This window comes from Vicia villosa, linkage group LG1, assembly GCF_029867415.1.
Source record: "Vicia villosa cultivar HV-30 ecotype Madison, WI linkage group LG1, Vvil1.0, whole genome shotgun sequence".
NCBI lineage: Eukaryota > Viridiplantae > Streptophyta > Magnoliopsida > Fabales > Fabaceae > Vicia > Vicia villosa.
This window is the reverse complement of record NC_081180.1, coordinates 5,876,799-5,900,035: the sequence shown is the minus strand read 5'-3', so window position 1 is coordinate 5,900,035 and position 23,237 is coordinate 5,876,799. Positions and strand designations below refer to the sequence as shown.

The window sequence follows — 23,237 nt, the reverse complement described above, 5'->3', positions numbered from 1 at the left end:
TTATCTCTACTTGGCTCTTATTCCTTAACACCTTCAGGACCATCATCAACATAAATGGACCAGTGTCCAAATAAGGCCACACTCACATAACAAGACACATGATCATACATGGTGAACATCACTAAGACATGATCAAAATAACATATTACTCGACAATACTAAATCAAAGCACGTCTGTAACATGGATGGGACAACTATACTCGATGTTAGAACAAGATTGAGAATCTATATTCAGAATCTGGTTTTGATGATAACGAACATATATTTTGTGAGTAACAATTTTATTACTAATGGTTTCATTTAGTGTGCAGATGTTATGTCATAAATCTTATACAGGATTCATCAGAAAAAGAGTACAACAAATACATCCAAAAGATTGGCAAAGCTAAATATCATTATCAGATGTTCTGATTAAGAACAGTTCAAATAAGAAAAGATCACATATCAGAAGCAAGAGAATCAACAATCAGAGACAAGACTACTCAGAAGAATAAGCAATATCAAAGTCTACATACAACAGTCTCAATCAGAAAATACATCAGAAGCTGCAAGGAAATAAACAAGAAAGATCAACCGCAAGAAGCTACCGCAAGAAGCTTTGTAAATATCAGAAGATCTTAAGTTAGAAGTTCTGAAGCTACAAGTTCTGAAGACAACGATATAGTGACATATAACATACAAACATCAGCAGAAGTCACGCCAATGAAGAATCTACAGATCAACGTACAAATTGAGTAAAATACAAAGAGCCTAGAATCCTAGGGAAGAACCGTTAGAAACATCATCATAAGCAAAACAGTTGCAACATTAAATGGATCAACTCCCAAGGCCAAAAGAAGAAGCAAGCCACATGCAACGCATTGGAAAGACAAGTTTAACCAAAGAAGCACGCCATCAACATGTTGAAGATAAGGTTCCGCCAAGAACGACACTTGTCACAAAAGACTCAATCTAGACGAAGCTTTCAAAGCAACATCCAAACAAAACTCAACGGCTAGATTCTAACGGTAACACTCACCAAGCTATAAATAGAACAAATCTTCGAACTTGAAGTGTATGGAGTGACCACATCATATGGAATCCATCCATCTTACTCAGAGAAAATAAATCAATTTATCCAGAATGAAGAGTGAGTGATCATCCATCCCTTGAATGGATCCGAAGAGAAAAAGAAAATATCCAGTGAGGATCATCCATGGAGACAAGAAGAAAAGTGTGCAACCAAAGATATATTCTGCACAAAAGAAGAAGAGAAGAATCCGCAGAATGCATCTGTGCATCTAAAGATGAAGCAGCTGAAGCATGTACACCAAAATTAAGAAAGAGAAATGCACTTATCATATGCCTGTACTGTACAAGAGAGAGAGAGAGAGAGAGAGAGAGAGAGAGAGAGAGAGAAAATGTGTGAGAAAGCAACTCACATCAGAAGATACACAAGAGGCAACACATACTATGTATGTGATCAATCCACAGTGTTGTTATACACTAAACACATGCCTGTGTAAAGAAAGATGGAAATGGAGAGCATGAACGTGATAGCTGACAAGCTAAATCAATCGCTCCATTAAAGAGGCAGCATACATTATGTGTATGATGGTTAAATGTTGAAATATACATCATATGCCTACCATGAAGAAACTCTCAAAGGATGAAGAAGCTGAACCTGCATGCCTTGCAGAATGCTCCATTGGAGAAGATGAAGACATCCAAGAACACTGGATCAAGCATTAATTGATCATGTTGAAAAGAAAGAGATTTTAAATTGATAAAGAACACAATTCAATCCCCCATTTCTTGTGTTTTTCTCCACCTTCACTCGAGATTTGTTTTATCATCAAGGTTGCGACAAAGATGAATGTAAGAACCTATCCCAATGTATACTCCTTCTATCCTTAACTAAAAACTTTTTTGTGATATTAATGCCCTTTAATATAAGATTCCTCCCTCTCTCCCTCTAAATTTTGCATCATAAGTTTTTTATCTCTACTTGGCTCCTATTCCTTAACATTTTCAGGATCATCATCAACATAAATGGACCAGTGTCCAAATAAGGCCACACTCACATAACAAGACACGTGATCATACGTGGTGAACATCACTAAAACATGATCAAAACAACATATTACTCGACCATACTAAATCAAAGCATGTTTGTAACATGGATGAGACAACTATACTCGAGATTTGTTTTATAAACAAGGTCGCGACAAAGATGAAGGTGAGAACCTATCGCAATATATACTCCCTCCATCATTAACTAAAAACTTTTTTAATTGAGATATTAATGCCCTTTAATATAAGATTCCTCCTTCCCTCCCTACAAATTTTACATATAAGATTCCCCTTCCTCTAGAAATTGGATCACTGTCGCTATGGATGGACCCCGTATGTCCTTTGGGTGCTCGGATGGGACTGCTCTTCATCTATATACTAGTATTACATGCTAAATAAATGTTTAATTATTAAAGTATCTTACACGTTCAGAGATAATAAAAAAAAAATTATTTTTTCTTTTTATTTTTTGTTGAAATTTCTAGCTCCTAAAACATTATGTATGACTTTTCTCTTTGATTATTGAGGTACAATAATTTCGTCTATTCATTATTGTTCTTTTGATTAACCATTAGCCACTATGGATGTGCTTCAGTGCATGCATTGGGTCAAGAATGGTGGGCACCCTGGAAGGACCACACATGCAACAATAAAGATCCAAAACAAAACAAAACTATACTTTGACTTTGGTAGATTGTGTAGGTCACATTTATTTCCAACCACTGCCACATGAAGTGTATCTTATAGTGGCAAGTGGAACATGAGAATAAAGCCACATTTAGATGAATAGAAAAATTTCATAGTGCTTAGTTCTTTTTTATTGCTGACAAAACTATCTTGGTGTGTGCAAGAAAACAGTCTGTGTGCTACAAGAATCTCTGAAACTAGAAAGATGATGCAGTTCAATATCTTCGGTTTCACACTTCTAAACTATCTTAGTTCATATGATAACATCATGTGATGTTGTATATCCCACTAGTTGCTTAAAATAAGTTGAAGATCAAATTTTAAAATGTATTTTTATTTTATTTTTTGACAATTTAAAAAAATTAATGATTAAAAAACTCTTGATGATAGATTTGGATAAGATATTAGTTAAGTGGTTGAAGTGAAAGTATTTGACTATTAATAGTAACACAATTAACTCATTAAAATTAGTTGGTGTAGATTGGTTCATGGTTGAATTAAATGTTGACTGATGTTTAACTATAGCTATCAAGTTCAAATGAGTTTTGTTCTCCTCTGAAACTAGATGGTGGTATGAGAGGTTGAATTCACATTGTGTTAGTGGATGTTCAAGACTTTCGATGTAGTGAAGAGATGGTTAAATTGTAAATTAATATTATAACGCTTAAGTTAATAAATGAATAAGAAGTGAATCTTAAATGGAGAAGGATTTAAATATGTGAAAGAGAAATGGTGTGATTTCGTATTTAAATAGAAGTAGTTAGCAACCAAATGTGAGTAAGAGAGCATGAAACACGATCAACCGTCAAATCGATCTGCACTGCTAAATAATATCTTGCATATAAATTCAAGATGGTATAATAATAATAATTATAATTAATAGTAGTAAAAAAAGAATTACTACGAGATAAAAAAAAAAAATCAATTTTACATTGAAAGTGCTAAAAATACTATCATTCAAAAATAAAATATTTTCTAGAAAATTCGAAAAAACGATAGAAGAGAATGGAAACAAAAAAAAAAATGAGATTTAGATTTTGCAAAACAAAAATAATCAAATCAGAAAATGAATATGCAAATTCAAAAAAAGAAAAAGATTGAAGTTTTTATTTAAACTAGTAGGAAACCCGTGCTATCGCACAGGTCTGGTCGATGTTTCACTTGTAAAGTTCTTTTATATAAACCAACCATATATATTTAACCAAAATGCAAACAAATTTTAGTCAATGTTAATCCCAAAAACATAATAGTTAACAATGAAAGAGCTAATAATACATCAAATTTTTTAGCTCTTTAAGTATAAACAATAAACATATGGATTCATATTACACGTATCAATGACTAAATTATTAAATATGACATCATATTTTCAGTTAGATAACATTAATATATTTATACCTTATAATCATTTATCAAAATTTAATTCATGTGTTTGGAATATCAAACATAATATAACTTATTTTGTAGTTCATAATGATATGTTAACTAATGTGTAAATCAATTTCAGTCTCAACATAATCTGCTTATCTCTTTCAGGTAAATTTGGAGCTTTATTTGTATCAATACCGTTCCCTATATTTGATACTATATACTGCATTTTATTTGGTCTTGGCGGTAAGCACAAATAAACATTTGGATTTTCTTAATCATCAATAAGCTTTTACCACTCTATCTGTTTCTATGCATATCTATGGAGTTATTACAATTGCAGAATATGGTGAAGTGTGACCATTGCGGTAAGTTCACTATTGTTAATTCTAAAAGTACGATTTATTGTAAAAGTTTGTATACTAATTTTATTGGTATTTTTTTTATAGGAACTTAGATATATTAGGAAAATAGCTATGGAAACAAGTGAACTTCGATATATCAGGACAACTGTTAGCAGCTTATGGCTATGGGGATCCAGAATTTAAGTCATGAATTTACACCTACCAAAGTGACGTGTACAATTTTGGAGTTGATAGGTTAGAACTTTTGACAGGCCATCAGTCCAATGACATGTGAGACTAATTTGATACATATAACCTTCTGCTTGAACTAAACTCACATAATTGATCTAAATCTTAGAGTCCGAGTTTTGGAATCCGAGAGAGCATTACAACGCGTTGCGGCTGTGCAGAAAACAATTTTGAATGTCATTGAATTTCTCCAGGAAGAGTTGATAAGCAGCGGTTGCAAGAAGCTATAACTACATTAACTTTTTTCGTGTCCATATGTCTGTTAGAATCTGTGCTTCATAGGCAGTTAGTTATATGTTTTATTAATCTTTCTATCATTTTATTTCTCTCGGTTATAATCCATCATGTTTCTCAATAGTTTATCGCAATTCTTATAGGAGATTTTCATGATTCTAATGGACATAAGCATAGATGTCTTACTGGAGCAATTCACAATTATACAATGCAATTGAAATTAGTATGAGATTTTTGTGCTTCATCTAATTTAAACTGTAAGTGAGCTTATGCTGATACTATAGTGAATTACATAAATTCCATTGAACCATTCCATACTGCATATTACCATGTTTATAGAACTTATCTATTATAATGTACTTACAGTAAGATGCATCCATCTTATAACGTAAAGGAAGCCTATATGTTCCCTCAAGCTTGGTGCAATTTGAAGGAGGATGAAATAATGGCTTATCAATCTAATCAGTGAAGCATTAGAGAATAAAACTTTGGTCTGCACCATCTGTTATATACAGAGGAATGCATTGAACTTGAGCCAATATTTAGAACATTGACATACATTTCTTTCTGCTTCATATTTGCTATTTACATTCTAAAGCATGTTTTTTTCATTTATGATATGTCCTTTACAATTCTTCTTTCTTCTGAAAAAGATGGAGTTGGCTCAATTAAACACAACCACATGGTATGTATTGAAAAAGATGTTGATATTAAATATTAACATTCTGTGTGAATCGTTTGTTTGTTGGTTTGTGTTGGTTGGTTCTCTTCAGTTCGGTGATGCGGTGAAACTTAGTCCCGTTGTGGCTGCTTCAAACTGTCAAAGAACTCAATATAAAGAAGCGAAGCAAGAATGGTTCCAAGAAACCGCCAAAAAAGAAGTAAAGTTTCAGGTTATTTTTACCTATAACAATGGTTTAAAAACTGCATTGAACTGTCCAAATCAACCTATTGAACAAAGACCGGACAGTTTGAAGTTTAGTTTGATCTTATATGTCTTCTGAAAGTTTTCTTATATTGCAGGTGTTGTATTTGAAGACCGTAATATCGTTATTAGTGCTTGTGTTAATACCAAAGTCAAATGTGAAATCTTAGAGGAAGAATTTGTATGTAAGTTGAGTTGTTAAAACAATGAATCACAACAGTGTAAATTAACAAATTTAATCAGTTATAATGTAATATCACAACTTTTATGTCATAATTAATCTATTTATATGGATAATGGTTTAGTGCAGCTCCAGAGCGGACGAAGGAGCTGACACATGTTCATGAGCATGAATTAGTACAGTATCACTTTTTTGGTTTTGGCAAAAATTCTGCTATACTAGGATGGGTGGTAGGTTAATCATTATTTTTCGTTAATTATATTTAACAGGTTTTATCATGTTATTAACATTATGTTTATGATTACTTTTGATTTTTGGTTTTTATGCCAGAGATTGTTTTTCAAGCAGTTTTACGGATCTGCAACAAAATTTTAGGAATCTGTGACAAAATTGGATCATTTTATTTGAGAATTTCTTCACCCACCTCCTAACCTTCTTGCTCACCCCTGGTGAATTTACAACACTACCCCTTGTTTCGGAAGTTCATTTCCGAAAAGGTACTTTTTTTTGAAAAAAAGGTGTTTTCGGAAATGAACTTCCGAAAACGTGTTTTTTTTAATATAAAATACTGATTTCGGAGATGCATCTCCGAAATAAAGTTACATTTTCAGAAAATGTGGTGTTTCGGAAGTTCATCTCCGAACTCACCCCCCTTGGAGGAATTCGGAAATGCACTTCCGAAAAAAGGTCTGGACAGAAGAAAAATAACAAACAAGAACGATTCGCTTTATTTAATCGGATGAAGACGATGGAGGAGACGCTGCAACAGGTTAGAAAGTCCTGATCCTCTAGAAATCCATACCACATTGTAACTTACCAACATAATAAACAACAACAAAAAAATTATGAGCAAACTATACTTACATCATAGTGGTGTAGATCCTTATCAGCCACTCGCAACTGAAAATGATTAGCACGAACTTGAATTTTCCTTCCCAATTTTCCTTCTGAGACGATGGAGCCGACTCTAGAGTAGCCTTCTGTTTAACTTCGGCAGTCAAGCTCTCGATGGAGATCAGAGCCGAACTCAAGGAAGCAACCGGCGTTGCGACCGATGGAACAAACGGCGCTGAAACAGATGGACGAACAACCGGAGCTGCAACAACAGACGGAGGAGAGGTAACTGGGGCCGGAGCATATGACGGAGGAGGTGGATGTCCGGAGGAAGAAGGATTGGAGGTACGTCCACCGCGAGAGCCACGGCCACCACCACCACGGCCTGATCCTGCAGCATTGATGGATGATTGTTGAGAATGTGTAGGAGATGGTTGACTCCGGCGATTTTCGGGATGATTTCCTCCACCGCGGCGAGACATTGTGATGAAAGCAGTAACAAGAGATAGAAAACGTTAAAGCAAAGAAGAAGACTTAGGATCGAAAATGATTTGGGATATTTTGAAAGAAAAATGGGTGAGAAGCTTTTAAATAGGAAAGTGTTTTAGAAGTTAATCGTTTGAGAGTGGTGGGGAGAAGGAAAAGGGAACTTCGAAATTTCAAAAGGTTTTTTATTCTTTTAAATAGGGCGTGGCTGTGGAGCTTCCCAATTTTTGTTACGTAGACTTTTAAGTAGGAAAGTGTTACCACATTTCTTAGAAGGTAACCGTCTTAGAAGGCTTACGTAGGCACATGTGTCCACATTTCTTACCGGATCAGGGGACGTCATTACAAAAAAATCAAACAAAGGGGTGCGCTGGGAAAGTCAAAGTTCTATGTTTATAATCCAGAAGATGGATAGTGTTCGCGGCGATGAAATCCAAGAATCTACATATTGAAATCAGAACAATCCAAAAACTAAGATGATAAATCCAATACAAAAACACTGTGCGATACAATCCGAAATCAGAACAAAACAAAACAAAACAAAACACGTCAAACAAAACAAAAACACGTTATTCTGCCCAACGAGCGTTACAAAATACACATCAAACAAAATAAAAACACGTTATTCTTCCCGACGAGCGAACTCCTCCGAATGAAGATAATTATACCAATCCTCATCCCACTCAGTATCAGAACCATCAGCGTTGATCACGCCTGAAGACTGAGTCTGCACGTCCGAGCCATGGACCCCCAGGGGACGAGAAGCAGAACCAGTCAAAACCTTCTTCTTCTCCTTCATCTCCTTCACCTCCTTCTTTGAAGAACCCTTTCTTCCCTTAGCGCCACCCATTCCTGCGTAAAAATGAAGAAAGAAAGAAAGGTCCATGAGACCTCCTTTTATAAAAGAAGAAAGGGACACAAACTTCAAAGAAACAGGCACAATAAACAAATGCGTTAAAAATAAAGTACTTGCAAATTAAAACGGACACTCCCTACCCTCTCTAGAAGACGCAGTCCTGCGTGCTGGTTGATTGTCTGACATGTTCCTGTAAACAATTGAAATCGATTAATATGCGAGACAAAATAAAAAACAAAAAAATTTGAACTTCTGATACATTTTGGAAGTTTATTTCCGAAAACTGGGATGGAGGTGTTTTCGGAAATGAACTTCCGAAACACCCCTGCGATGGAGTTTTCTGCAACTTCCATGGCAGACCCCTAAACCAAACTTCAAACCAAATCAAAATGCTTCTAAACAACCTAAATACTACTAACAACCTAACCATATATCATTTATGCAATTAAAACCCTAAATAACATGCATTTGAATAATAGATCTAAAAATTTCAAAACTTACAAAGTGTTAGGATTGAGGGCTTTTGAATGTTGTTTAGCAGTGTGATTGGAGCCTTGATGCAGCTTTGGAATTCTGTTTGCACAAATTTTCGCCTTTGTCACTTTTTGTTTTGATTTAGGGTAAATGATTGGGGGAGGGGGAGTGTTTTGATAAATCTGCAGAAATCGCAGTATTTCGGAAGTGAACTTCCGAAATAATGTTTTCGGAAATGAACTTCCGAAATAAGTCAATTTTTTCAAAAAAAAGACGCTTTCGGAAATGAACTTCCGAAATAAGTCAATTTTTTCAAAAAAAAAGACGCTTTCGGAAATGAACTTCCGAAGCAGGGGTATTTTGGGATTTTCGCTGGGGGTGACCCCCATAGGGAGGTGGCTAAAGAAATTTTCTTTTATTTTAATGTTTGCGGTGGATATCTTTTGATCTTTGTGGTCATATTTTTGTTGCTTAATATCAATGGTATATGCTACAAGACTTTTTTGTTTTGTTTCTCAGTAGTTATGCTGCATGCTGACCATATTTCTACCTTAAGCATAATGGTTTTTTTACCTATAACAATGTTTTAAAAACTGCAGTGAACTGTCCATATCAACCTATTGAACAAAGAACCGACCAGTTTGAAGTTTAGTTTGATCTTGGTTATACCACGGTTTTGGTTGAATTGGAGTTATTCGGGGTTGAACTGCATTCTCTTCAAATGCTTTTAATTTTCTACACTTTTTAAAAATATTTTATTTATATATTTAGTTGTCAATAGTAACACTTATGTTATTGTCTAATCAAAAGTAAGATTTATTTTTATTGTTTCAGGCGCAGCATGCATATTTTGGATTGTAATAATTCAGCCATAGAAGTTGAATTAGTAGTTCAACCATCAAACAATCACTTCTGGACTTCTGGTTGAATCGTCCGTGCATTGTCCTCTACTTGATTCACTTGATCCTTTTTGAAATTTCTTTTGTGATAGCCTTCATTATTTTAATGTTTATAAGCACGCAAAAATAATTTGTATCTCCGTCCCAAAATATAAGAGAAAAAAATGTATTTTTCTTGTCCCAAAATATAAGAGAAGAAATCATCTTTCATTTCTTTCAAGGTAAAATTAAATGCAAATTGCATTTAACTTACATTCTCTCTCATCATTTCTATAACCAACAACCAATTAGAATTTTTTTTACATTTTTCAAAACACTTTATTTCAAGAAAACCATAAATTAAATGATTGTGTTTTTACTTTTCTTAATAAACGTGATTTTGTTTTTTTCTCTTATAATTTGGGACGGAGGGAGTACATAATAATAAAGCAAAATGAGTTTTTGGGCAATTTTGACAAGTGTCATGCTCACGTCGGTTCTCATCTTTTGTGGGGTTACTATAAAAGGAAATTTTTTTAAAGATAATTTTATAATTTTTTAAATATAATAATTGATACTTTGTTTTAAATTTTCACATGAAATCAAAAAATGGTTGAGCCATTGGAAATATGAAGCATTGGGAATATGAAGCATATATTGGAAGCTATTAACCCTAATAATTAATAATTTCTAAATGTTTAATTGTTTTTAATTTCTCTAATCCAATACTCCTTTATTGCTAACGCCTAACCTACAACTTCCATAAACACGCCTAACCTACAAATTCCAAAGGATCGCTCTTCTCCCATTTTGGTTTCTAAAAAATAAGCGATCATGCCGGTTCCTCTTCCAAATTTTGCTTCTCAATACAAACAGTAGAATTCCATCTGTGAACACAAACAACGACTCTGTTGGTTCCTCTTCCAAATGGGTTTCTCAATGCAAACTTAAATTCTAATTTCTCTTCTCCCAATTTCTTCAATTTTCTAGGTAATTTATTTCAATTTGTGTTGATATTACACTTCCAAGTTATATAAATAAGAACAATTTATTCTCCCATTTCACACTTCTTTCAATTTGTGCATTTTGTAACGGTTTTGTGTTTGTGCTGTGTGATCTGAATTTGTGGTTTGATTTTGTTGCTTGAGCAGGGAAGAGTAGTTTGATGCATCATTTTTTCAACACCACTTTTAGAGATATAGACGCTTTTAGGGGCAGGTTAGGTTTTTTGAATTGATTGAGCTAATAGCATTTGAAGGGGAGAGATGAAACCTGAAATACTGGATGTTTTTTTTTGTTATTCATGAATATTGTGTTCGTGTTATTGCAGATCTCAAACGACTAAGTATTTGGATGGCTAAGCGTACTGGAATTGAGCCGTGTACTATTGCTATGGATTTAGAGGATACTGATGGAAGGGAGAGGGGTGAGGTAATAGATTCTATTCTAGATGTTTCTTCATACTGTGCTATCGATTTCATTATATGTTTGGTTATCAAATTAAGATTTGAATTGTGAATCAAATTTTGTTATGAATCGCATGATGCATTGGCAATAGAATTTGGATTGATTACTTCTCAGGCAGCAGCAAGAATGCTCTAATGAATGGAGAAGTCGGAGTTGTTGTTTCTTACTCTTGGTTATGATGAAACTCATATTACATAGGGAATTGAATAGGGTTAAGGTTTCTTACTCTTAATTATGAAAAAAATTTCACGTGAGATGACTAGACCTCATCTGTCAAGATTTGGTAAAATAATTTTGTTTTTTATTTATATTTTTATTACATTTTAAAAATAAAAGTTTGCCTACCACACTCATAAGTTATCATCATGAAGACTAATATTTCATTTCTATTTCCATTTTTCTTGAATGTGTGATAATCCGTCAACAAATATTTATACCAAGACGGGAATCCGTCTCCATATTGAGTTAATCCACGTCTCTTTAAGCAAATATTTTTGTTTTGATATAATATCTTGAGTGTGTGATAATCCACGCCTCTTTTAGTAAATATTTTTGTTTTGATATAGGAGTCTTACCATAAAGATTAAAATAAATATTAAATAATCATTAATGAAATGGTGAAATTATATTTGAAGATGGTAATATTATTTTGTTTCTATAAAAATTGATTCAGGCAATTAAGTATAATTTATTTTATTAATTTATGAAAAAACATGAGATAATAATGATTGGTGAAATACATTTTTTTTTTATGTCTAGCTAACAGTATTTTGTTTGTTTAAATATTTTATTTCTTCCAAAGTGTAACTGAGAGAATCTCTCTTCATTTCAAATAATACTAATAAAAAAATAAAAACTAAAATAAAAATATCCATTAATGTGTTTTTTTAGAGACAATAGTAAATAATAACAATACTAATCCTACTGCTTGATAATATAATACTTATACACAAAAAAAAATAACTAACATAAAAATAGAAAATGGTTAGAATTTAATAAAATAATAAATGTGGTTTTTGATTTGGTCTTTATTTTTTTAAGCTAATTTAATAAGATCTTAATTAAAAATTGAAGTGATTAAACACTCTCTTTTCTTTTTGTATTTCTTTTGGTTTTATTTTTATTTAGTTTTGTATATTCATTAATTAAATAATAATCAGTCAAAATAAGTCTTTTTTTTACCATGGAGGGTTCTTTGTTTTTTTTGGTTAAGTTTGTTTTTCATTATTTTGAAATAAAATAATAATTCATTCATTTTTAGGTTATTTGTTGTTTTTTTAAATAAAATTAGTTAAAAAAAATTTAAAAAAATTGGAAGGAATGGGGCGCTCCTTCTCCCTTTTATAGGATAGTTTTTATTTTATTTTATTTTGTTAATAAATTTTAATTATTGATTAATAAATAAATAATAATAGCTTGGGATTTGGTCTTTTGTTTTTCTTTAAAATAAATAAAAAAATAATAATCAAACTTTTTCGAAATTATATGAGATTTTATTCCAATTATAACAATCAAATATTATAAGAGAATAAAATACTTAATTTAACACGTATAAATCATGTCTTACTAATTTACTATCGTTTTTTTTTATGATCTAAAAGTTGAATTTCTGTTTAAAATATAATGCATTAATATTTCTAATATGATATAATTATTATTATGATTTTTAAATATTTTCTCACCATAAATTTTGTATAAGTTCAATAAATTTATAATAAATAATAAATTTAAAATATAAGGGTTTTTCAAATATTTTATTTACTTAAAAAATATTTAACCCGTGCCTCGCACGGGTCTAAGTACTAGTATATATATATATTTGATTCATGTATAATGGAAAAAAAATCCAATACAATATAATCTAAGGCTCACTATTGGATAACTACGATACTAAATTTTTGTAGACTGTGACTTTTGAATCTTGAACATTATTTCTTACACTTTGTTATTAATATTGTAGGGTAGTTATTAAAGTGCTGAAATACCTACATGATTGGTTTGTTGCCTTCATTTTGTTCGATTCTAACAACTGATAGTGGGTAGATCTTCATTTTGTTCACATATATTGTTGCATTGGTTTCCTTTTTAATGAATTTTCTTTTTAATGACACTCATTTAAAAATATTCTAATAATATATTTATTAATAATTATTGTCATTAATTATTGCCATTTTATAAAAAATTCATTCATATTCATAATTTTTTAAAAATTAAGACATTATTCCATTTTAATTGAAATTATTATTGATAATGATTGTTGCAATGAATTAGAAATTAAATGAACATACAAGTTTAATATATGCAAGGTTAAAATATATATTATTGATGTAAAAAAATTTTAGTAAATTATTTTTTATTATTTTAAAAATATATCTTTCTTTTTAAAATAATAAACTATTTTGATAAAACAATTTTGTTTTTCTGATTTTCATTTTTCTTCTTTTTTAATAATTATATTGTTTATTAAAATATTTTTACAAGGATTTTTATTATTTCAACTATCAATCTTAAATTTTTTTTCTTTCTATTTTTCACAATTGGTTTTTGTATGTGTTTAATAGTTTTTCTTAATGATATAAGTTTTAAAAAGGTATATAATTTTCTCGCCGTCAATAGTTTTTCTTTTTTCCATTAATATTTTAATATTTTTAATTTATTTGAATTCTCATGACAAACAGGTGATATATCCGCGGCCCACACCAAAACCCGTGCGAACGCACGGGTTTTAACATTTTTTTTCAATTAAAGAAAATAAAAATAAAAGTTATGAGTTATAATACTGATTTTTTAAAAATATTTTTAACCATGGTCCAAATTTTAATAAATACAACATTAAACTTAATTCTTTTATATTCTTATCTTTTTGGACTTTTATGTCAAATTATATTTCTACAATTTTTCAATTAATTTTAATTTTGAATATTTATTTATCTCATTTATTAAACTTTATAAATCCTTTTATTATTACAACTCAATCAATCTTAAAAAAGCAATTTTTTTTCTTCTATTTTTCACAATTGATTTTTTACTAATTTTGTGTTTTATAGTTTATTTTAACATTAGAAGTTTTTAAAAACTTATACAATTATCTTGCAGTCTATTTTTTTCTTTTTTTAATATTTTCTAATTTGTTTGAGTTCTCATGACAAACTGGTGACATATCCGCGGTCCTAAAAATAATATTTTGACACAGGAACATAAAGTTATTGATCAAAGTATTAATTATTAACGGGACATGAAGAAACTGATCAAAATATTTTTTTTATTAATAATTCAATTATTATTTTTTCACGGATAATCAAATATTTTTCTATTAAAAAATATACATCTGAAACAAATGCGCGTCCCATACCGGAACCCGTGCGAACGCACGGGTTTGTTACTAGTAATACATCAAATTTTTTAGCTCTTTAAGTATAAACAATAAACATATGGATTCATATTACACGTATCAATGACTAAATTATTAAATATGACATCATATTTTCAGTTAGATAACATTAATATATTTATACCTTATAATTATTTATCAAAATTTAATTCATGTGTTTGGAATATCAAACATAATATAACTTATTTTGCAGTTCATAAATATTCATGTAATTTCAATCAATAACTGATATCTCATAAGATACATTCACATCTACCCGTCAATTAATTTTATAACTTCAAATATATAAAACATTAACAAAAGAAGTAGTTAAAAGATAGACATTAAAATGATTCGTCAATCACTGGTATCTCATAGATACGTTCACATCTACTCGTCAATTCAAATGAGTTAAGAAACCTCAGTTGAATCCAAATGAGTTAATTCTAAAAATTTATTAAACCTATTTGAGATATTAGCCCATTTTCCCAAACTTAAAATGTATAACAACTCCCGTCAAATGCTTAAGAGTTTATAAATTTAATGTATATTATTATAATATAAAAAATATATAATTTTATCAGTTTAAAAAATATAATTTTAATTAAGAAATTAAACATAGTTAGAGAATAAAATTTATTAAACCTATTTGAGATATTAGCTCATTTTTTTCAAACCTAAAATGTATGCAATCTCCCGTCAAATATTAAAAGTTTCTACGTTTAATGTATACTTAAAATATTTAAAAATTAAACAAATAATAAAAATATAAATATGTTAATAGAGTAATTAGATCTTGAATATGTACGATTAACAAAAAAATAGAAATTTAAAACCTATGTATTGTAAACAATATATATTTATTCTCATATATTTAAAATAATCACATTAGTCTCCATTGGATATATAGTGTAATAAATATAAAATCTCAAATTTAAAATGCTTTGTAACTTATTCCCGTTTATAAAAATAATCGTAGTTTATTCAATTTATAAAATTGACTATATTAATAAATTTTTATCTTTTATCATTATTTTTTATGATTACCATTTATCATTAAATTTTCATGACTATCCATTAACATATTTTTAACATGATTACAATTATGTAGTTAATTTGAAAAAATTCTGAGAAGTTTTAGTTATTTCATAAGTTTATAAAAATTACAAAATCTCAATTGATTTTGTTTTGTTTTATTAACCTTTCTATAAAAGTCTAAATAATTTCAAAATAAATTTTATCTCAAATAAATATCTAAATAATTACAAAATAATTTTTATTCTTATATTTTTATAATGAAAAACTAAATATTTAACTTTGGAATAAAAAAAGTTATAAGTTGTAGTAAAAAGTTATAAATGTTTCTATTGTCTAGATCCACATTACACGTATCAATGAGTAAATTGTTAAGTATGACACCATGTTTTCAGTTGGATAACATTAATAGAGTTATAAATTTATCAAATTTTAAATGTGTTTGGAATATCAAACATAATATTACTTATTTTGCAATTCATAAATATTTAGGTAGTTTCAATTATATACTAATAATATGTAACATCTTTTAAGCATTGATTCGTATTTATAATAAATCGTACAATTATTTTTATAAAAAAAACATCATTATAGAAAGGTTGAATAAAATTTAATTAAAAATTTTAAAATGAAAAAAATCAAATGGTTTAAGTTTGGCTATAATTTTAAACGTGCCAAATAATATACATTAAATTGTGTTTTTATAATGTTTATTTTAGTTTTGATTAAAATAATTTTAAGATAGATTTAAGTTTAATCAATATTTTAGATAATTTTATTTAAATAATGAATTAAGGTAATATTTTTGTATAAAATATGTCACAAACTATTATTATTATTTTTCAGTCAATTTAAAATAGTATAATCCTATATAATATGTCTCAATCAAATATTTAGTTATACCACAAAAATTATATATATATATATATATATATATATATATATATATATATATATATATATATATATATATATATATATATATATATATATATATATATATATATATCGTAATGAATACAATGATTTATTGTGTTCATTAATTTATTCCATATATGCTATTGAAAACTTATTATACAATTTTGATTAGTCATGAATAAAATGCGCATACTTTAATACAATAAAAATATAGAACAATTAAGAAACCTTTTATAAACAATATCCCTAAAATCCATTTTAGTAATTATAATTAGTTTGTTTTATAATTATAGGATATAATTATAAAATAAATTTATGCTATAAAGTGATTTTTTTTTTGAAATCTATACATACTTTTTTAATTATTATTTGCCACTTTTTGAATTCATCATTTGTTTTTAAATTTATAAATGCATTAAAAATTGAAAGCGGTCACGTGATAGTATTTATTTTTTGTGGGATATAATCAAATAGTTATACATATTTCTTCATACTATTAATAATTATGGAATAATTTATCTATATTAAAATCCTACTAATCTTAAATGTCAACCCACTACCCATTATGATTGCAAGGAATTAGTACTCGTGTTATTGTAATTTTGAATTTTATGGATTTTATTTTATTTATTTAAAAATTCCACAAATAAACTTGAAATATTATAACTTTTGTAAACATATGCATGTATCAATATTATTAGGAAAGCCAATAAATTACATTCCAGTAGAAGTTATAAAAATATTATTTAAATTTCCAATCTATTCTTATCAATTTGAAAGGTATTTTAATATTTATTATATAAATTAACAATTACATTAAATTATTCAATTGATTTTAATCAATTATATTAAATGTTTATTTTTAATTGAAGTTTATAAATGATATTTTTTTTACACACAAGGAAAGATAAAAAAAATCATAATTAACTAAATCGTGATTTTTTAAATAATGATTTTCTTTTGTTAAATAGTAATTAGGAGTTAAAAGAGAATAATTCAAAAGATGTGTGATGTTTAGATACCCACATAATCTATTTAAATAAATAATAATCATAATGAACATCGAAAGAAAACATTGGTATTAAAGTCATTGAACAATTAAAAGACATAAAATGATTCAGTCTTTTGAAAAAGTAAAATTAAAAGGCATAAAGTGATTTAATTACGTGTTTATTAAACTTGAAGCAGATTGAAAAGTTATAAAATGTTTGAATTTACATTTAGTAATAATAAATTTAATTCAATAAAAAAAATTAAAAGTGATGAAACGTTTTAGTTCCAAATGAACAAGGCGATGACTGTTGTACACTGTCAGCAACTTCTACTGCATCCCTTAGAGACATCTTAGACGGAGTTAGTCCAGAATTTTCCATCAACCGGACGTATTCTACATATGCAGAGATTGGTTCCTTCCATAGAGATGAAAAGCCATCAATAAGGTTTATAGTATGGTTTTGTTATTAAGTGGATCAGAAAAACAATTTTACTTTAAGGGGATCATTGACACCGTACTATACAAAACAAACTCTTGCCTGTAGCATTCAATACAGAATTAGATGTGTATATACACACAGTGAAAACAGTTATATTACATTACCAACCTCTATTAAACACTTTTTCATTTCATGAATATCTAACAAACACAAAATCAGTTGGTTTATTTGATTTGTCAATGAAGATCTGCTATAAACTCCTCCCATAATCTCTTGAAATCCAATTCCAGCTTTGCAAGAGTAAAGTCACCTGCAGGATCTTCAAAAAGTTATGTTCATCTTAATCTTTCTTTCTACCGATCAAACTGCAAAATCGAAAATGAATAACTGAGATTATTGTGTTTTTTTGCAAGCAAACAACATAATTGCGTTGAATATAAACATTACGACAACTTCGTTGTAGAAAGTTGGCCTGGCTGCAAAGGTAACAGAAAAGTTTAAATTAGAATGTGAATCCATTTTGAATATAAAAACAATATTGCATTAAGCATTTGTACAATGAAACATAAAGGGAACTATTCTTCCAGGTTATACTAAACAAATAGCAGTGTGAAGTATATACTGACAGTGAACTTCCAACGGTGCAATTGAAAACGGAACACCAAATCAAAAGGATAAGACTGTGTACCTTGATGACAAAATTAAAAGATTATAAAAATTAGATAACATCAGAGATCCATGTAAATGTATTCCATAGATTATTTTTTTAAAAAACAGAAAAGGAGGTTTAGATCATTTGTTCAATCTAATAAAAACAAAAAATTCTGGTTAGAACGCATACAAACAGACAGATAAACAATGAGAACACAGACAAACAATGAGAGAAAAATACATATTGGTAAATGAAGTTACGGATTTGGATACAAAAGTCGGAGCAAAAGGACCAAATTGATATGAAGTCTGATTTTTGTCTTTAAGACCAAGCCCACTATCGTTTTCCATCATCTTTTGCTTCTTAAGATTCTGGCTAAAGTCTCCTCCCATGAACAAACCGGTTTTATTCCTCGTAAAGCTAATGTTTGTCACATCATTTCCAAATTCCATCTTTTTACAGCTATCATTGTAACAACCATGTATCTATTTATTTGAATGCACTCTTCTCAGATGCTTTTAAGTTTCTAAAATTTCTGCCCTTCTAAAGGATCGCAAAAAGTCATTTTTTTTCAAAGCTCATAACTTGAACATGGTAAACTCAATTGAGTTGAGACCAAAAGGAGGTTTTAGAAGACATCTTAAGCTTTCTAAAATGGTCAAGAAAACCTTTGTAGGGTTAAAATTGAGAGAGATATACATGACTGAAGTTGAGCAATTTTCAAGAAACGCATGAAAACCTAATTGAAGAATTTGGCATTTTTGGACTAATGGGCCCATGTATTGGACTTCAAACATGAATGTAACTTAAATAAAGGCCCATAATGAAATTCACTCGTTTTTATAAATTTATTTATTTATTTTGATTTTATTAATTTAAAATCTAAATAAATCAAGTAAAATATAAAAATACTTGAATTAATTCATGGAAATTTATTTTTAATCATCTAATAGGTCCACAAATCAATTCCTATTCATTTTTGTGATTTTATTTATTTTATTCTTGAAATTATCTTTTTAATTTCAAATTAAAATAACTAAATCATAATTTAATGAGGAAATATTGTTTGACCAATTCTCCAATTATCCAATCAATCCAAAATCAATATAGGACCAAGGAGATACGTGAAAGAAGTGTGGAAAATAGAATTGAAACCAAAAAAAGAAAGTTTGGAAGCATATTTTGAAACCAATCTTTTTCAAGCAAATAACATTGATTCTTTCTATGTTTCTTGACCTAATCTCCCCACTATATATTCACAATACTCTCATGCCCAAGCACACGAAAATCCTAGTCCTAAAAGATCTCCAAAACCTCACGAGAATATCAAAGAAAATAGGGCATAAGGTTTCTTCATGTGCAGCCGTTCTCTATCAATTCCAAACGTACATTTGAGTTCCTGAGGCAATGTTGAGTAAGTATGGATCATCATCCATGGCCAGAACACATTGAATCATGTTACACACGAACTTGCTTTTACATATTTTTATGTCGGTTTAATTCTATTTGTTTATAATGTTTTGATTGAAACTAACCTTGCTAATGAGTTCCTGGAGGTTGTTAGAGCAGCTTAAACGTGTTACATGGAAGCTTAGAACTATGAATCATTACATACCATTGCTAGGGCACAACCATGGCCAAGCTTCGTATTCACTATTACGGGCGTTTTCAGAGGAAACCAATATCACCAATGGACTCAGGAGGTCCGGTTTAGGGGGATAGGGTCCTCCTTTGCTTTTTATTTACGTTGTGGTGCGGGTTCCAAAAGAGAAGGAATAGGCATGGAGAGCAAAGGGGAATCCGCAGGAGAATTGGCAGCAAAAATCGTGACAAAATCCGCAGGGCCCAAGGTTGAGGGTGATGACATGGCCCCTTGGAATTTTGACCGTGCGTTGTTCACCCCCCATTCGCCAGTCAACGGTTCTCCATCTCTCTATGCGTATGTGTCTACTCGCTAATGGCCAGTCAGCAAAGGCGTTTCCTCTCTCCATTCTTCATTGGCTGACGCAAAACCCAGGGACCTACTCTTGACTCGTTTTGGAATTTAAGATTTTATCCATTGTTTCTTATTTATTTTCTATTGCTGATTTCAATAACAACTTATTAAAGCAACGTGAATGGCCAAAGGGAGAAGGATGCAACATACTAAACCTGGGTTTGAATCCCACCCAGGTAGTTTATTTTTAACGAGAATCTGCTTCAAGAATCCAATGCAGTTTATTTTTAGCCTTAATCAATAAACCATAAATAACTAAATAACTAAAGAAAAGATTTGTCTCAATAATGTAAGAGTTGTCTAAACTATACCCTTAGGGTTTTAACCCTGTTAGGTTTTTACCTTTAGGTTTTATGTTTTGTAATCAAATTGAATTTTCTTTCAACCCACGATTCTCTTCTCATCCCATACTCCAGTGTATGTCGCATGCCTTTAATTTCAATTATTTATTTTATTTAAACTTCGTTTTTAGTATTTATTTATTTAAATTATTCTGCCTTTATTTTAATTAATTTATTTAAATGCTGCCATTTAAATTCTAGAAAATGTGTATAGGTTTGCCAAAGGGTTTTTTTTTGTAATAGCTAGGTTTTTATTTTCGCGCCCCATTCTTCCTCTATTATGTAACTGCCCCAAAGCCTTGTAATAGTTGTAGGTTTATTTTCTGCCTTTTAATTTCCGCACAATATAACTGTTATATAAATCAATCGCTAGCTAATCATAACTCAAAGATAAATATCTGAATCTGAACACGTGATTGCCACACACACTCACCTCTAAGGTAGTCCCTCTTGGTTGCCTTCTCGATCAAAATAGTCAAGTCCCTCGGATATAGGGATACCTTAGCTTGCTGCCTACGAATTCAAATCATCATAGTCCCTCGGAATAAAAGATCATAGTCCCTTCGAGTTGCCTACGAATAAAGTGATCTCGTCCCTCGATGTTGCCTCGATAAGTGATGATAGTCCCTTCGATTGCTAAGGTATCCTTACTGTTGCCTTAATGACTATTATATCCTTCCCTAAAGACTACTTACCTCTTCATGGTGAGGACAGTCTTATGGCGAACGATTATTCTCGATGACTCGCACATCCAATTGAAAGACTTCTTGCCCTCTCATGGTATGGATAGACCCTTTCGCCCAAAAGACTTAAAGAACACGAAAGACAAACTTAGGGTAGGTAGTTCTTAATTGCTTGCTCACAATCAATTCAAAAATCAAATGCTTTTCACAACTCCTATTGCAAAACAATTTCAAAACAAGGCTACGCTTATTTACAAGCTAAAGTCCTTAACGAAATCTTTTACTATTCACACACGACACTTCAAACTTTTCAAACAAATAAGTGAGCTAACAAATTAAGAGCCCATGGATAACCATGGATGCAAAGGGTGCCTTACACCTTCCCTTTGTATAACCTACCCCCCAAACTCAAAATCTTTCAAAGGTCTTTCCTGTTCTTTTTGCCTTTCCAATTGGATAAAATAAAAGTCGGTGGCGACTCTTGCTATCCGCAACATTTCAAATAAAGTCAGTTCACCGTATTACAGAACTGGCGACTCTGCTGGGGATGATCTTCTTATAAAAGAGGGGTTACCTTAAAAGTTTAGGATCACTTAATTGTATAATTGTTTGTTTGTTTGCTTTACTTTTCAAGGTTGTTTTGGGAATTAAATGAAGGACGAATCCTATACCCGGATTCAAGAACACTTAAGATTAGGAGTGGCATAGTCATGGCGACCTCTTTCATATATGTGGGAGATGAGTCAATATGAAGTTCACGCTTGAGTTAGGACTCCATAGCATATGCACACCTTTCTCAAATGAGGGGGGTCTATGTATGTGTCTGTGGGTGCGCCGGAGCTCAAGGACCTTTAGTTACCCTTAACCCATCCTGGCCTTTAGGAACGTAGTGGGGGGACTACTCTTGACAAATGTTGAGAACTAGTCGCTACCCGATACTACAATTCAGATAGGTTCTTTCTCAAAGTATCATTGCATGATGCGAATGTGTCATGTCCGAGGGTGCTTTAGAAGGGCTGACAATTCTGGATAACTCGTAGAACCCGTTGCTGATATCATCCTTATCCTTAGAAATACCTTTGGGGAAGGGTATCTCACATGATCTAAACTCCATGCAAGCCGAGCCTAAGAAAAGTGTGTGACTTGTGTGACTTATGTGACATGTTTGCGTTTGCTACTAACCTTCGTTTCCTCGCAGGTTTTGTTAAAAGGACTTGTATGCCCTTAACTGTCTCACGCTATGCCTAATGAACTACATTCGCATAACATCATGACATCATGACATCATAAGCATAACATGATTTAACTAACCCTTTCAAGGATCTTAGGAATTTAGGGCGCACAATTTCAGGTGCCCTTATCAAGGACTAAATTCCTATCAAGGGGCAAGAGGATTTATTTTCCTCTGGCCATTCGTCTTCCAATTCAAAGACACAACACCTATCAAGGGGTAAGAGAATTTATTTTCCTCTGGTCGTATGCCTTCCAGTTCAGGGACACGATACCTATCAAGGGACAAGAGGATTTATTTTTCTCTAGCCATATGCTTTCAAATTCAAAAGTACAAGTATCCCGAATCAGAGGCTATGACCCACTGGATATGGTGAGCTTGATTCTCAAAGAAAGACATTCAAAGACAAAAGTCAGAATTCTTCAGACAAAGACGCGACCAAACCATTTTCTAATGTTGCTAACTAAATTCCTAAAGATCCTTGAAAAGATTGCATTTGCATTCATAACATCACATAAAACTAACTTTTCCTTTCAGGTCGAC

General features: G+C 30.6%; 1 long non-coding RNA gene across 1 annotated transcript; it reads left to right on the top strand.

The window, feature by feature from the left end:
* The first annotated feature begins 10,337 nt into the window (after positions 1-10,337).
* On the top strand, positions 10,338-11,294 carry LOC131600182 (uncharacterized). Its single transcript, XR_009283049.1, has 4 exons — positions 10,338-10,558; positions 10,720-10,786; positions 10,899-10,999; positions 11,127-11,294. It is a non-coding gene; the product is annotated as an uncharacterized LOC131600182 (long non-coding RNA).
* Positions 11,295-23,237: the final 11,943 nt, after the last annotated feature.